The sequence below is a fragment of the Orcinus orca genome, chromosome 1 (genome assembly GCF_937001465.1).
Source record: "Orcinus orca chromosome 1, mOrcOrc1.1, whole genome shotgun sequence".
NCBI lineage: Eukaryota > Metazoa > Chordata > Mammalia > Artiodactyla > Delphinidae > Orcinus > Orcinus orca.
In genome coordinates, this window is record NC_064559.1 from 94,500,118 (window position 1) to 94,514,658 (window position 14,541).

General features: G+C 43.8%; 1 protein-coding gene and 1 long non-coding RNA gene across 7 annotated transcripts in view; one reads left to right on the forward strand and one right to left on the reverse strand.

The window, feature by feature from the left end:
* LOC101284709 (carboxyl-terminal PDZ ligand of neuronal nitric oxide synthase protein) overlaps nt 1–14,541 on the reverse strand; it is a 308,869-nt gene that overhangs the window by 68,230 nt on the left and 226,098 nt on the right. The window lies entirely within an intron of this gene.
* Nucleotides 4,572–8,345, forward strand: LOC117197530 (uncharacterized). 2 transcript variants are annotated; one of them, XR_004478187.2, is made up of 3 exons: nt 4,575–7,490; nt 7,584–7,716; nt 8,082–8,345. It is a non-coding gene; the product is annotated as an uncharacterized LOC117197530 (long non-coding RNA). The 2 variants fall into 2 exon arrangements; XR_004478186.2 differs by having other exon boundaries at nt 4,572–7,716.

Consider the following 14,541-nt stretch of genomic DNA (forward strand, 5'->3'; position numbering starts at 1 on the left):
GAGCCTCGCTTAGAAAGCTGCATCTTCCTCTCCTTTCTCCATGAACAATTTGTCTTCTTGCTTTCACGACAGGGAAACCTTCCCTTCTTTAAGTGGTATGTGGAGAAAGGGGTCAGGCATAAGTCTCCCCAATGCAAAATAAATCATAATCATAAGTTCACACCCTTCCTGATCCACTGCCCTGTATCCCTTGAGATCCCTGTGGTTTTGTGGAATAAAAGAACTGACAGAACAGAGCCACAAAAGCCTCAGCTGAGATGGCAGCTCTTCTACTTTCTCAAAGCTCTGAGCTTTAGTTTTCTCAACCTCAAAAAGGCACGAGAAGTCTCACAGGATTGTTATGCGAATCAAATGAAATGATTTCTACATAGTACGTGGCACATAGTAGGTGCTCAAAAAAATCTTTACTGAACTGAAGTGAGCAAGAATATTTGCTGATCTCTTGTGTCCCTCTCATGTGCCAGGCACTGCTCAAGTCACACTACACATAAAAACTCATTTAATCCTCACAACCTTATGAGGTGGGTACTACTACTATCCCCATTTTATAGATGAGGAAACTGAGAGGGGTTAGTCAACATTCTCAAGGTCACACAGCTAGTAGGTATCTGTATTAGTTTCCCAGGGCTGCTGTAACAAATTATCACAAAGTGATAATTTAAAACAACAGAAATTTAACCTCTCAGAGTTCCAGAAGCCAGAAATCAAGATATTGGCAAGGTTAGTTCCTTTGAGAGGCTCTGAGGGAGAATCCAGTCCACGTGTCTCTCCTGGCGTCTGGTGGTTGCCAGCAATCCTTGGCATGCTTTGGCTTTTAGTTGCATCATTCCAATCTGCTGTCTCCATCTTCACCCAGCCTTCTTCCTTGTGTCTCCCCTCCATGTTTCTGTCTCCAAATTTCCCTCTTCTTATAAGAACACCAATCATTAGACTTCGGGCTCACTCTAATCAGTTATGACCTCACCGTAACTCAATTACATCAGCAAAGTCCTTTTGCCAAATAAAGTCACATTCATAGGTATCAGGGGTTAGGACTTCAGCATATCTTTTTGAGGGACACAGTTTGGCCCACTGCAGTCTCTGAGACAGAATCTGAACCCTGGCCATCTTAACCAAGTCCTTCACATCTGCATTATCTGCTTAGCTGATTAATAACTGTCAAAAATCATTCAAATATTAGATTGTTATTATTACTATTGTTATCTCTAAATCTAGCTAGAAGTCAGTGCTATGGTACATTTATGCCACCTAGGAACCCTGAATTTCCTTATTCCAGGTATTTTTCCAAGCCCTGGATGCCTTTATAGACTCTCTACGGCCAAAACAAATTCATTCTCACGTGGATAAGGTTTTCACTGGACACTTGAGTGAGTGGTGCTTGATGGCTTTGCTCTCCCCGACGGCCCACCTTCCATCTGAGTTTCTTCAAACAAACCAACCCAGGAATATGATAAATGTCATAAGGACATCTTAGTCTTTCCAAAGACTAAGTGACCCTCAGGCCACTTGCTCAACACATGGGGAGCCTTGTGTGCCATGACAGGAAATGAAGAGAGGGCATCCAGCCCCTCCCTCCCCGGGGCCTGGAGCATGCCTGACTGGGCCTGGCTGGCATGGCCACGTACTCTTCTTTCCTAGTAGTTTTCTTTCTCTGATTGCTCTGACCTGCTTGCCTGATGCTACATCAGAGGAGGTCTGAATCACAGCTCACCTGAAGGCACTTCCTCCCAGGACCTGAGGTTAAGAGAACAAGCCAGGGAGCTCAGTGCAGGTGTTTACTCCAGGTGTCAACAACGCTAATTCTCATATATGCCCCCAGGACAACGGCTGAACAATTCTGATTTATCCTAGGACAACTCCCTCTCTATCATAATCGAGTTTTTTCCTTTTTTTTAAAACTATAAAGGACCACGTACCTTTACTTCTAGGCCACTAACGTATCTTAGAAAAAAATGATAAAATGAACTGATTCATATTTGATCTCATTTCAACTTCCAATCACCTTTTTTTTTTTTTTTTTTTTTAACATCTTTATTGGAGTATAAGTGCTTTACAATGGTGTGTTAAAGGGAGATCAGCTCGGTGCTTTGTGACCACTGAGAGGGGTTGGGATAGGGAGGGTGGTAGGGAAACGCAAGAGGGAGGAGATATGGGGATATACGTAAATGTATAGCTGATTCACTATGTTATAAAACAGACCACCCTCCCTATCCCACCCCTCTAGATGGTCACAAGGCACCGAGCTGATCTCCATGTGCTATGCAGCTGCTTCCCACTAGCTATCTATTTCACACTTGGTAGTACATGTAAGTCCATGACACTCTCTCACTTCATCCCAGCTTACCCTTCCCCCTCCCCATGTCCTCAAGTCCAGTCTCCACGTCTGCATCCTTATTCGTGTCCTGCCCCTAGGTTCTTCAGAACCATTTTTTTTTTGTTTTTTTTTAGATTCCATATTATAGGTGTTAGCATATGGTATTTGTTTTTCCCCTTCTGACTTCACTCTGTATGACAGACTCTAGGTCCATCCACCTCACTACAAATAACTCAATTTCGTTTCTTTTCACAGCTGAGTAATATTCCATTGTATATATGTGCCACATTTTCTTTATCCATTCATCTGTTGATTGACACTTAGGTTGCGTCCATGTCCTGGCTATTGGCTATTGTAAATAGAGCTGCAATGAACACTGTGGTACATGACTTTTTGAATTATGATTTACTCAGGGTATATACCCAGTAGTGGGATTGCTGGGTCATATGGTAGTTTTATTTTCAGTTTTTTAAGGAACCTCCATTGTGGCTATATCAATTTACATTCCCACCAACAATGCAAGAGGGTTTGCTTTTCTCCACACGCTCTTCAGCATTTATTGTTTGTAGATTTTTTTGATGATGGCCATTCTGACTGGTGTGAGGTGATACCTCACTGTAGTTTTGATTTGCATTTCTCTAATGATTAGTGATGTTGAGCATCCTTTCATGTGTTTGTTGGCAATCTTTATACCTTCTTTGGAGAAATGTCTGTTTAGGTCTTCTGCCCATTTTTGGATTCAGTTGTTTATTCGATACTGAGCTGCATGAGCTGCTTGTATATTTTGGAGATTAATCCTTTATCAGTTGCTTTGTTTGCAAATATTTTCTCCCATTCTGGGGGTTGTCTTTTCATCTTGCTTATGGTTTCCTTTGCTGTGCAAAAGCTTTTAAGTTTCATTAGGTTCCATTTGTTTACTTTTGTTTTTATTTCCATTTCTCTAGGAGGTGGGTCAAAAAGGATCTTGCTGTGATTTATGTCACAGAGTGTTCTGCCTATGTTTTCCTCTAAGAGTTTTATAGTGTCTGGCCTCACATTTAGGTGTTTAATCCATTTTGAGTTTATTTTTGTGTATGGTGTTAGGGAGTGTTCTAATTTCATTCTTCTACATGTAGCTGTACATTTTCCCAGCACCACTTATTGAAGAGCCCGTCTTTTCTCCATTGTATATTCTTGCCTCCTTTATCAAAAATAAGGTGACCATATGTGTGTGGGTTTATTTCTGGGCTTTCTATCTTGTTCCATTGATCTATATTTCTGTTTTTGTGCCAGTACCATACTGTATTGATTACTGTAGCTTTGTAGTATAGCCTGTAGTCCGGGAGCCTGATTCCTCCAGCTCTGCTTTTCTTTCTCAAGATTGCTTTGGCTACTCGGGGTCTTTTGTGTTTCCATACAAATTGTGAAATTTTTTGTTCTAATTCTGTGAAAAATGCCATTGGTAATTTGATCAGGAGTGTACTGAATCTGTAGATTGCTTTGGGTAGTATCACCATTTCCACAGTGTTGATTCTTCCAATCCAAGAACATGGTATATCTCTCCATCTGTTTGCATCATCTTTAATTTCTTTCATCAGTGTCTTACAGTTTTCTGTATACAGGTCTTCTGTCTCCTTAGGTAGGTTGATTCTTAGTTATTTTATTCTTTTTGTTGCAGTGATAAAAGGGAGTGTTTCCTTAATTTCTCTTCCTGATCTTTCATTGTTAGTGTATAGGAATGCAAGAGATTTCTGTGCATTAATTTTGTATCCTGCTACTTTACCAAATTCATTGATTAGCTCTAGTAGTTTTCTGGTAGCATCTTTAGGATTCTCTATGTATAGTATCATGTCATCTGCAAACAGAGACAACTTTACTTCTTCTTTCCCGATTTGGATTCCTTTTCTTTTTCTTCTCTGACTGCTGTGGCTAAAACTTGCAGAACTATGTTGAATAACAGTGGTGAGAGTGGACAACCTTGTCTTGTTCCTGATTTTAGAGGAAATGGTTTCAGTTTTTCACCACTGAGAACGATGTTGGCTGTGGGTCTGTCATATATGGCCTTTATTATGTTGAGGTAAGTTCCCTCTATGCCTACTTTCTGCAGGGTTTTTATCATAAATGGGTGTTGAATTTTGTCAAAAGCTTTCTCTGCATCTATTGAGATGATCATATGGTTTTTCTCCTTCAATTTGTTAATGTGGTTTATCACATTGATAGATTTGCGTATATTGAAGAATCCCTGCATCCCTGGAATAAACCCCACTTGATCATGGTGTATGATCCTTTTAATGTGCTGTTGGATTCTGTTTGCTAGTATTTTGTTGAGGATTTTTGCATCTATGTTCATCAGTGATATTGGCCTGTAGTTTTCTTTCTTTGTGACATCCTTGCCTGGTTTTGGTATCAGGGTGATGGTGGCCTCGTAGAATGAGTTTGGGAGTGTTCCTCCCTCTGCTATATTTTGGAAGAGTTTGAGAAGGATAGGTGTTAGCTCTTCTCTGAATGTTTCATAGAATTTGCCTGTGAAGCCATCTGGTCTTGGGCTTTTGTTTGTTGGAAGATTTTTAATCACAGTCTCAATTTCAGTGCTTGCGATGGGTCTGTTTATATTTTCTATTCCTTCCTGGTTCAGTCTCGGAAGGTTTAAATCGCCCTTTAACAGTCTTGTGGTTTTATTTTATAGGTTTGGGAAAGGGGTGAGTTGGGAGGCCTGAGGCAGCCAGGTTTTTGTTTGTGTGTTTGCTGTATATGCCAGAAGTTCTCTTACTGTCTTGTCTCCCCACCACCCAGGAGCAGTTGCTGAGGGATTACAGTGTCTGTGGGGTGGCTCAGCATAACCTTTATTCTAAGAAATGCACATCTTGCTCCGTATCCACACCCTCCCCCACCCCGCATCAGATTCTCTTGGGACATAGAGCTGAGCAGTTTCAGAGCCTATCCTTGAAGAGCTGAGAGTGTGCTGATGGAGTGAGACAAGAGTGGGACAGTGGAACAGAGCACTATGGACATGGTCCTGGAGGAGCATGCAGCCAATGGCCTGTGAGCCAGGAAAGGCACAGGGAGGGGAGCTGCTGCCTGAGCGATGTCTTGAAGAACATGTGGGAGGTGGCAGGGACTGTGGCGTGGGGAACTGATCAGTCCGGGTCCTGGCAAGAAACAGATAATTTGAGTCATCTGAGGAGAGTTTAATAAGGGACTGTTTACAAAGATGAGGGCAGAGTGCAGGGAAACCCCAGAGGATACTACAGTACCTGTGGGAGCTCTCAGCACCCCAAGGCTTGAGGGGGCAGGGCAGTGAGAGGTCATCAGAAGCCAGAGAGAGAAAGAACTGTGTGCCACCTGGCAGGAACTCTCATGACAGTAAAGAAGGCTGCTGATGCAGTACACACAGGCCAGCCTCCCTGGGCACCCAGCACGGCAGAGAGCAGATCTGGAGGAAGGAACAAAGAAAGCTCTGCATCACAGAGACAGGAGACGGAAGAACATTCCTTGCAAGGGAAACTGCACACAGAAAGGCAAGGAGTGACAAAACAGCAGTTTGCCTGGGCACAGGGACATGGGACATGCTGAGGGCCTGGCAGGAGATGGGAACAGAGTGAGGTCAGGGCCTGCTGGGGAGTGGATTTCACCTTTGGGGGCTCAGGGTACTGATGGGGGTCTGAGCAGGGGAATGATGTAGTTGGTAATAATGCTGGTGTGAAGGGTATCTTGGAGGAGGACAGGAGCAGGAGAAGGGAGGCCAATAAAGAGGTTACTGCAATATGGAATGTCTGGGGGAAGAGGAAGAATCTGGACCCAGGGCTTGCCAGTCAGAAGAGCTGGACTCAAATCCCTGCTCTGCTGCTTACAACTGTGAGACACTGGGTGAGTCTTTTAATCCTCAAGTTATAGTTTTGCCATCTGCAAACACGGGAGCTGTCACGAGAAACAGCGTTTGGGTAAACCAGGTGCCAAGCACAGGGCAGGGTGACTGACACACCCTGGAGTTATGCAGTGCACAGACTGCGCAGCCAGACTGGTCAACCTGAGTCCAGGCAAGAAGAGCTGAAGGCCTAATTAAGGCACCGGCAGTGATCACAGGTAGCACATAGATTCGAGAGTCTTCTCTCTGGATGTGAGAATAAGGAAGGGGAAGACTCCGAGTTGTGTAACTTGGGTGACTTGGTGAGTTGGCTAAACATTAACTAGGTCAAGGGGCACAGAAACAGGAAAAAGTTGAGGAGACAGGGAAGGAAGAAGAGGAATGTGGTTCTAAACATGTCAAGTCTCAGGAGCCACCAAAGCACTCAGGTGGACTTGCCTATGAGACAACTGGAAACAAGGGATCGAGGAGAGAGGCAAGACTTATGAGTCATCAGGACTGAGAGGGTGGCTGAAGCCATGGGAAATATGAGATACCCTGAGAAGAAGTAGAACGAGAAGAGAAGGGGTCACTGAGAGAATCCCATTAACAGTATCCATTTAAATGGAGCACCTAACAGGGAGAGTCAGCCGGAAAAAAAAAAAAAATAGAGCAGGAAAAGACCAGGAGAGCAGAGGAGGAACAAGAGAAAACCACCATGGAAGCTGAGGGAGGAGAGAGACTCCATGGTCCATAGCACTAAGTGCTTCAGAGAGAATGAACGGGATGAGGCCAGACAGTGAGCCAGAGACTTAGTAACTAAGGCATCCCTGGTGAACTCAGCGACGGCAGCCTCCATAGGGAGCACAGGAAGCCCAATTATAATGAGCTGAAAAACGAGTGGGGGGTTTTGGAAATATATACAGCAAATGCAATCATTCCAAAAGCCTAGCACTGAAAGAGCAAGATACCATGGTAGGCTGCGGGAGGATAATTTCTTTTTAGGATGGTGAAACCTGAGCCTATTTATAGGCTAAAAAAGGAACAAAACAGAGAGAGCCTCCAGGTTGAGGGGAAATACAGAGAAAATGATGGCTCAAGAAACAGAGACAGCAGAAGACCGGGTCCAACTGGAGAAGCTCACCTCGGAAAAGAGGCAGCAGTGCTTCCTCTGGGTTGACAGGGCACTGACTGTGAACCTGCTGCACAGGGGTCCGTCGACCCCCGGTCTGGCTCCGTCCCCCCCTTCCTAGAGAGCACTACGGTGGCCCTTCTGAAGTAGCTAAGCCTTTCCCTGGCAGAGAGTTGAGCCTGATGTGCAAGTAGGAGGAACGAGACCGGCTGAGGCAAGAGGTCAGTGTAACTGATCTCTGATTAAAAGCAGAGGCTGTTTTACCTGCAACAGACCTGCATTTTATCGTCCCTTACTTACTTCCCTTTCCTCAGGGTGAGGATGACTCCCAGAAAGAGACATGGATCAAAAGGAAAGCATGTGCAATCAGAAATATTTTGCTGCAGTCTTCTTAGGAGATATGTATGAATTCATCCTGACTCTGACGGCCTGAAGGACGAGGCTCATGTAAATACATGGGGTGGGGAGGTGAGGAGGGAGGCCTGGCCAGGGACACTAAAAGCTCTCTGGGGACCCGGTTTATGAGCACTTGCAGTTTCAATCTTACATTTAGCTTGTCAAATGCCTCTTCATCAGCTAAGGCATCCGACAGGCTTAATTGTTTCCTTAGGGCTTTGTCCTTCCCATCAGTGAACAAAGGCAGTTGGGAGGGATTTGGGTTTAGCTCTTTTGATAAAAGAAATACTTTTTAACACACATACACACACACATAAAAATAGATGTGTGTGCATGTGTATTATGCGCATGTGTGTATATATACACGTGTGCGTACACACACACACACATATACATATTTTTTCTTTTGTTATTAGTGTTTTGGGAGTAGGGATTGGTAGATCTGACCACTGGCCTGCTGCTGGCAGGGCCACTCCAACTTTGGAAGGAAACGCACCAGCAATACCTCACCACCTCCAGCCGTCAAATACCATCTTCAACAACTGATTATGTGCCAATACGAGACGATGAGGGAAAACGAGCCCATGTGCAGATCACGACCATCAGGGTTTGCCCTCCTGAGGCTCTTCCCCTCCAGAAAACCTTTTAGTGGGGCCATTATTAAAAACAAGATGAACACACTTACTGTTTATTATGGTTTCATTTCTCCCATCCACCCTCTGATAGTTACAAGACAAACTGGACAAGAGATAAAGTCAAAGACCAAGAAAATCAAAAGAAGACCATTAACTCCTCAAGCCAAGAGCTAATGCACAGCAGTAAGAGAGTATGGGGGTCAGCATCCTTGGCCAACTTGAGGAGGGAGCAGGTATATTTTCAAAGGCAGCCTTGCTTTGCGGTTAATCCCACAGCATGAAGAGATGCTGGGTTCTCTCCCGGAGCAAAGCTGAACAAGGCCACTTGACTGCTCATTTCTCAGTGTTCTCAACTGCAGTGCTGCCTTTTCAATAGTCATTTGTGTGCTGTTCATTACCTCCTATTAGAACACATGTTCTGAAGTTCAAATGTTAATATTTTTTGTCACCCTCCCCAAATATCTTTACATATGAGTCACATTCAGGGCTCAACAAATGCTTGCAGGTTGGTTGGTTCGTCTGTCCATCCGTCCATCCGTCCATCCATCCATCCATCCATCCCTCCATCCAATCCTGGATAAAGGTCTATAGAATGAGTGTACCCACTTCCTGGGAATTTCATAAAGATTTAAGAAATCAATTTGATTTAACAAATATGATTTGAGCACAATTATGTACAAGGCAGTTTGTCAAGGAGACATGAAGATGAATAAGATGTAGCTCCTACTAAAAAATACAAGACAGGTAAACACATAACTACAGTACAAGGATGAGCTATATAGCCTTTGGGTCCAAAGGAGAAACAGAAATTAGATCCCCACTGTGGGAATGAGTATGAAATCAGCAAAGAATTCCTGGTGGACGTGTATTTAAAATAAACCTTGAAAGATGAATAAGAATTTGACAGGCAGAAATGTTCAACCAAACACAAAGAACTCAGTTAATCATGATTTGATCATGACTGCCACCAGCAACTAGGAAAGGCTGTAACTCCTCAATAAGTGCTTCTCAGAGCCTCCTGATAAAGGATGTGGGGACTTGCAGACAGTAGCTTTTCTCATTGCAAATTTCCTGAATTCCATGCATTATCCTCTGGACCTCCCAGTCAGCCTCACCTCCACAGTTTGAGGTCTGTGCTGCCAGTAAAGGAAGACCAGGCTCACAATGGCTATACTCTTAGAGGTGGGACACCACCACCCTTCCTCCAAACTGTGCCAAGACACAAGGAGGGGCCCACAGAGGGCTTCCCAGCCAGGCTGGCGGACAGGGCACTGCCACACAGCATCTAGCCTGGTGTGTAGTGCAGAATGCCCAGCTGCCACTGTGGGGATGAGCTATGATACTGTCCTACAGCTACAATCCTAAAGACTATCTACTAATAGTAAGGACTAGTAGACAGGGGCTACAGCTCTGCATCAAGAGCAATCTTTCTTTACTTGCTTTTGGTGTTAAGGCTGGTTACATAATAATCCTTACACACTAGTGTGAATCACAGACCCTATGCCAACTTCCCCATATCCATATAAATCCAGGCCACTTAGGGCATCATAAGGTCTCCTCTTACACAAATCCTCTCCCCTTAAGTGATCTGAAACCCACCAACACAAGATTAGTTTGTTTTGAATAAGACGACGTCTCTAACAACATGCAAATACCTCCTGGGAAACTAAAGTAAAATCTATCAATCGTTCAAGCATTAAGTTACTAAAAAAGTTAAACTGGTTTACTTTTCCTCCCACAGTAGGACTACCAATTATAAACTCTCCTAGCTTGAGATGCAAAATATTCAAAGAGGCTTATAATGCTTATTGGCACCAGGGGTCTTACCTTGGAATCGATAAACCTCAGGACTATGGGGTCCATGAATTGACAGAAAAATCAAAATTTTGCAAGTATATACAAGAATTAAATTTTTCTAGGCAGAGAATCCAGTTCTCACCATATTCTCAAAGGTGTCTGTGTTCCATAAAAGGTCAAGACCATTCAATGGACACCCAGGCAAGTGCCCACTTGGTAGCAAGAAGAGAAGTCAAGGGGAGAAGTGCTGGTTTTATTGATACTGTGCACATACTTTCCCATCTGAGACTCTTCGATGCTTTGCACAAACTCTAAATTGATTCTCTTTATGTATTCAAGGAGAACAGGAAGCACAGAGTAATGGAATTTGAAACTAGGCAGTCATTTAGCAATAGAACTGGGACCAGGCCTGGTTTCCCTGTTCCCCTGGTTCTTCCTCCACAGGGAAATTCCCTCCCTGCTAGACAGTGTTTAATTATGGGAAGTTTTCTAAACTTGGCCTAATTGAATTTTCCATCATTATTAGTGTAAAAGATGCCCTCTAAGGTCTGGCATAGAGAGACTGATCCAGAGGTTTAACTTTGATCATGCCGGTGGCCGTCTTCAGTTTTCTGCTGTGCACACGTATTCATTCTCTGGCTGGCTTCATGCCTCCTTTGGGCTGTGCTTTTGGCCATCAAGAAGGGCAGAGAATAAGGCCACCAAGATGATAAGTAGGCTTAACAGCCTTTTTGAAATGAATGTTTTAGTGCAGCAAACAAGTGAATCAAGCCTGTCCTAGCTTTGACATGCAGTATTTATTGAGCACCTACTATATAGTAAGGATCCTTCCAGGCAGTAGGGATACAGTAGTGCACAAAACAGGTGTGGTCTCAGCTTTCGCGGAGCTTAGGCTTAAGTGTTACCATGACAAAAATTTCCACCCTTTTGTCATGATTGAATTTAATAATCAAGCAGGATCCACCAGAGGCAGAGAGCAGATGTAGAATTACCAAAGGTTCAAGCTGAAGGCACTGGGATTTGTTTTCTCCCCCCACTCCTCAAGAAAGAGGATTCTCCCTTATTTACTCTCTGTATTCAGACTGTCACTAGGCTGAATGACCCAAGGTTACAATAGCTCGCAGACTGACCCCTTTCTATGCTGTCTTTATACGACATCCCTTTATATGGACACTCTTCCCATTATCCTCAGATTACTGGGCAATCTTTCCCTTGTTCACCTCCCTGACATGAGTCTCTTCACATCTAGGGTGCACTGCATTCCATGCCACACTGGTTGCTCTAAAACATCACTTTCACTTTGGAACTCTAAGTCAAAGCCCTCATGGGAAGACTGTGAGTATGGATGTGGAAGCAAGTCCTTGATACATTACTGAGAGAAAAACAGGCTCATGGTAGAACTATACACAGAATATCAGATTTTGAGAAAACATCTGAGTGTCTATATTTGCATACAGAGTGGTACTAGAAGGAACAGATGTTGAAGGAAGGGCATTTGACTTTTTCCTTTATAAAACTCTGTCACGACTTTATTTTTAATAACAAACATGTATTATTTCGTCGTGTTAAAGCTCACACCTCAGGCATATTCCCCTGAGCCTTACCTGAAAACTGTCACAGAAAGGAGGGGTCACTGTGAAGACCCTGAGGAGGTGAGCCCTCAGGAGGTGAGCTGTGCCTCACCTGTCTCTGCATTCCTGATGCTTTCTACACAGTGCATATGATGCCCTTGAAGTCGAAGAGATCAAAGACAAGGAGGAAGGAGAGAGGAAAAGAAAGTCTTGGATGTGCCTGCTAACACGAGCATGGGACACAGAGCCAGAGAATGAATTATGGGTCTGCAATCCCTTGCTGGAGACTCACAGTCTATCCTAGGTGTTTACCGAGCCTTCCCAAGCACAAGGGACTTTATCAGCCTATAAAGATTAAAGCGCAGAACTTGCTTTTAAGGAAAGATAAAGAAAGGTGAAAGATAAAAAATGCATATAACTATGTAGGTTTGAAAGCAAACAAAAGAGAAGGAGGCAGAGAAAAATGAAACAAGAGGAGACACAAGAGGAGAAGGAGAGGTGGCACTGCAGAAGAACCTAGGAAATGCTGCTGTATCTGGAGATGTGGAGAGCACAGACAATAAACTTGGAGGGAGCAATTTCTACCAAGTGACGGAAATCAGTGTCGGACTACAAGGAACCGCAGGATGGCGGGCACTGGTGAGGACACGCCCAGTGCTTTGGGAGGAAGCCGAGAGTTGACAAAAGGTGTGCCCTTGAATGGGGTTATCAGGACTGAGGGAGATTACTTCAGGACAGGAGAGACCGGAACACATTGCTAGGGAGAGAGGGCGAGCCCAGGGAAAGTGAGAGGTGGAGTGGTTGGGAGAAGGATAGAAATGCTCACGGTGCTGAAGAAACAAGCAAAGATGGGTCTAAAACGCAGAGAGGCAGAGGGGACAGAGCGACAGAGGGCAGTGACACAAAGATGTTTGAAGAAGAGGAGGAAACCTGAGGAACCTCCCAGAAGATGGGGGTCACCTAAGGAGAGTGAAGATGTACCAACAGAGCTGACAGGTGGAAAAGGTCTTGGCACTTTAGCAAGTGGAATTTCTACCAGGGACAAATAATGGATTGCAGAGCAGCCCTGGGGAACGAAGTGAAGCCAGAGAGCATGAATGATTTTCCTTCCCCTTCTTAGTTCATAAGCTTCTCCATGCATAAAATTGGGTAATTCCTACTCATGCATATCTATAAAAAGACACTGTCTGTGAAAGGTTCTGGAGCTAGAGGGAATAAAAACATCAACTCTACCTGAAACATCCATCACGAGAGTGATGGACACTCATAGCCTTCAGATGGGCTGGCCCAGAAATGATACGAAAAGAAGTTAGATAGAGATCGATAGGCTGGGCTGCTTCCAGATTCCTGGTTATCAGTTTTCCCAGCTTAGTAGAGGCCCTTCAAGAAACTCACACAATGGGAGGCTGAAGGAGGAGCAGAGAGTCATCCTTAGAAAAATAATATGGGAAGATGGAGACAGTCACCCTGTCCCTTGTAAATCACAGAAAGAACAAATGAGACATGCATGTAACCAAAGCAAAGAACTGGCTCCAGCTCCAAGTCTGCTCATCCTTCCCTGATCCTTCATACCTCGGCCCCTCCCTCCATAATCCAGTGACAATGGAGTGAAGGGAACACATGCCAGGGTTTGAGTTGGGGACTTGGGTGTGTGGAGGTTTGAAAGAAGGGAGCTCATAAAATAAAACTGTCTGTATCTGGGAGGTCTCTATCTGATTTCGGAGGGACAACATGGATTTTGGAGACTCATCTTAAAGAATTCTGAGAGAGGGCTTCCCTGGTGGCTCAGTGGTTGAGAGTCCGCCTGCCGATGCGGGGGACACGGGTTCATGCCCTGGTCCGGGAAGATCCCACATGCCGCGGAGCGGCTGCGCCCGTGAGCCATGGCCGCTGAGCCTGCGCATCCGGAGCCTGTGCTCCGCGACAGGAGGGGCCCACAGCAGTGAGAGGCCCGCGTACCACAAAAAAAAAAAAAAAAAAAGAATTCTAAGAGAGGTTTTTTGGCTCCACAGAACAATACAGTAACCAATTACTATATAGTCTATCTTCTAATTATGTAATTCTGTCTATATATCCTAAGTTAGGACAGTAACTAATTCCATTTAAAATGTCTTCAGAAATGCTGCCTAGGATTTTTCCTACCTTACTGTCATAATAAGAAAGTATTAAAGGAGTACTTTCTAAGCTTCAGCACTTAACTTGACTCACCATATTCTTAAAGATAATTCACTATGTTTTGTCTTCCATTTTTGCTATCAGCCTGTGTTCCTTTGTAGACAGTATATTTTTCCCCTCCAGATTGTTTTTAAAATCATTGTCTTCCACACTCTGTAGTTTCATTACGATGAGACTAGAGTTTAAGAATCAATTTTTTTAAAAAAAAGAATTTCTTTTTCTTTACCTTGTTTGTAATTTGATACTCTTCCTACATCTGAGGATACTCATGTTTCCTTAATTTTGTCTGGCTTGATCATTTAAACTCTTGACTGTGAATTAAGTTAAACATACTACATGGGGTGCTTGACTACCCAAGAAATCATCAAGTATCACACAGTAGGTTTATCAATCCCCAAGAAAGAAAACTCATTTACCTTAAAATCTAGTTTTTTGGTCCTTCAAAACGTCCTGAATTGTGATATATCAGTTTGAAATGATCAGAACAATAATATGAAGGCAAATAAATGAGTGGGTTTGTCTTGAGAGGCGGACGACACTGAGTGGAGTAGTAAAACAGAAAAGACGAAAGCTCGGGAGGCAGGCATTTCTCCAAACATTTACTAGTTACGCGGTCATGGAAAAGTTATCTAATGTCTCTGAGTTTAATTTCTTCATCCTAAGAATGGGAATGACAGATTCTACCACTTGGAGTTGTT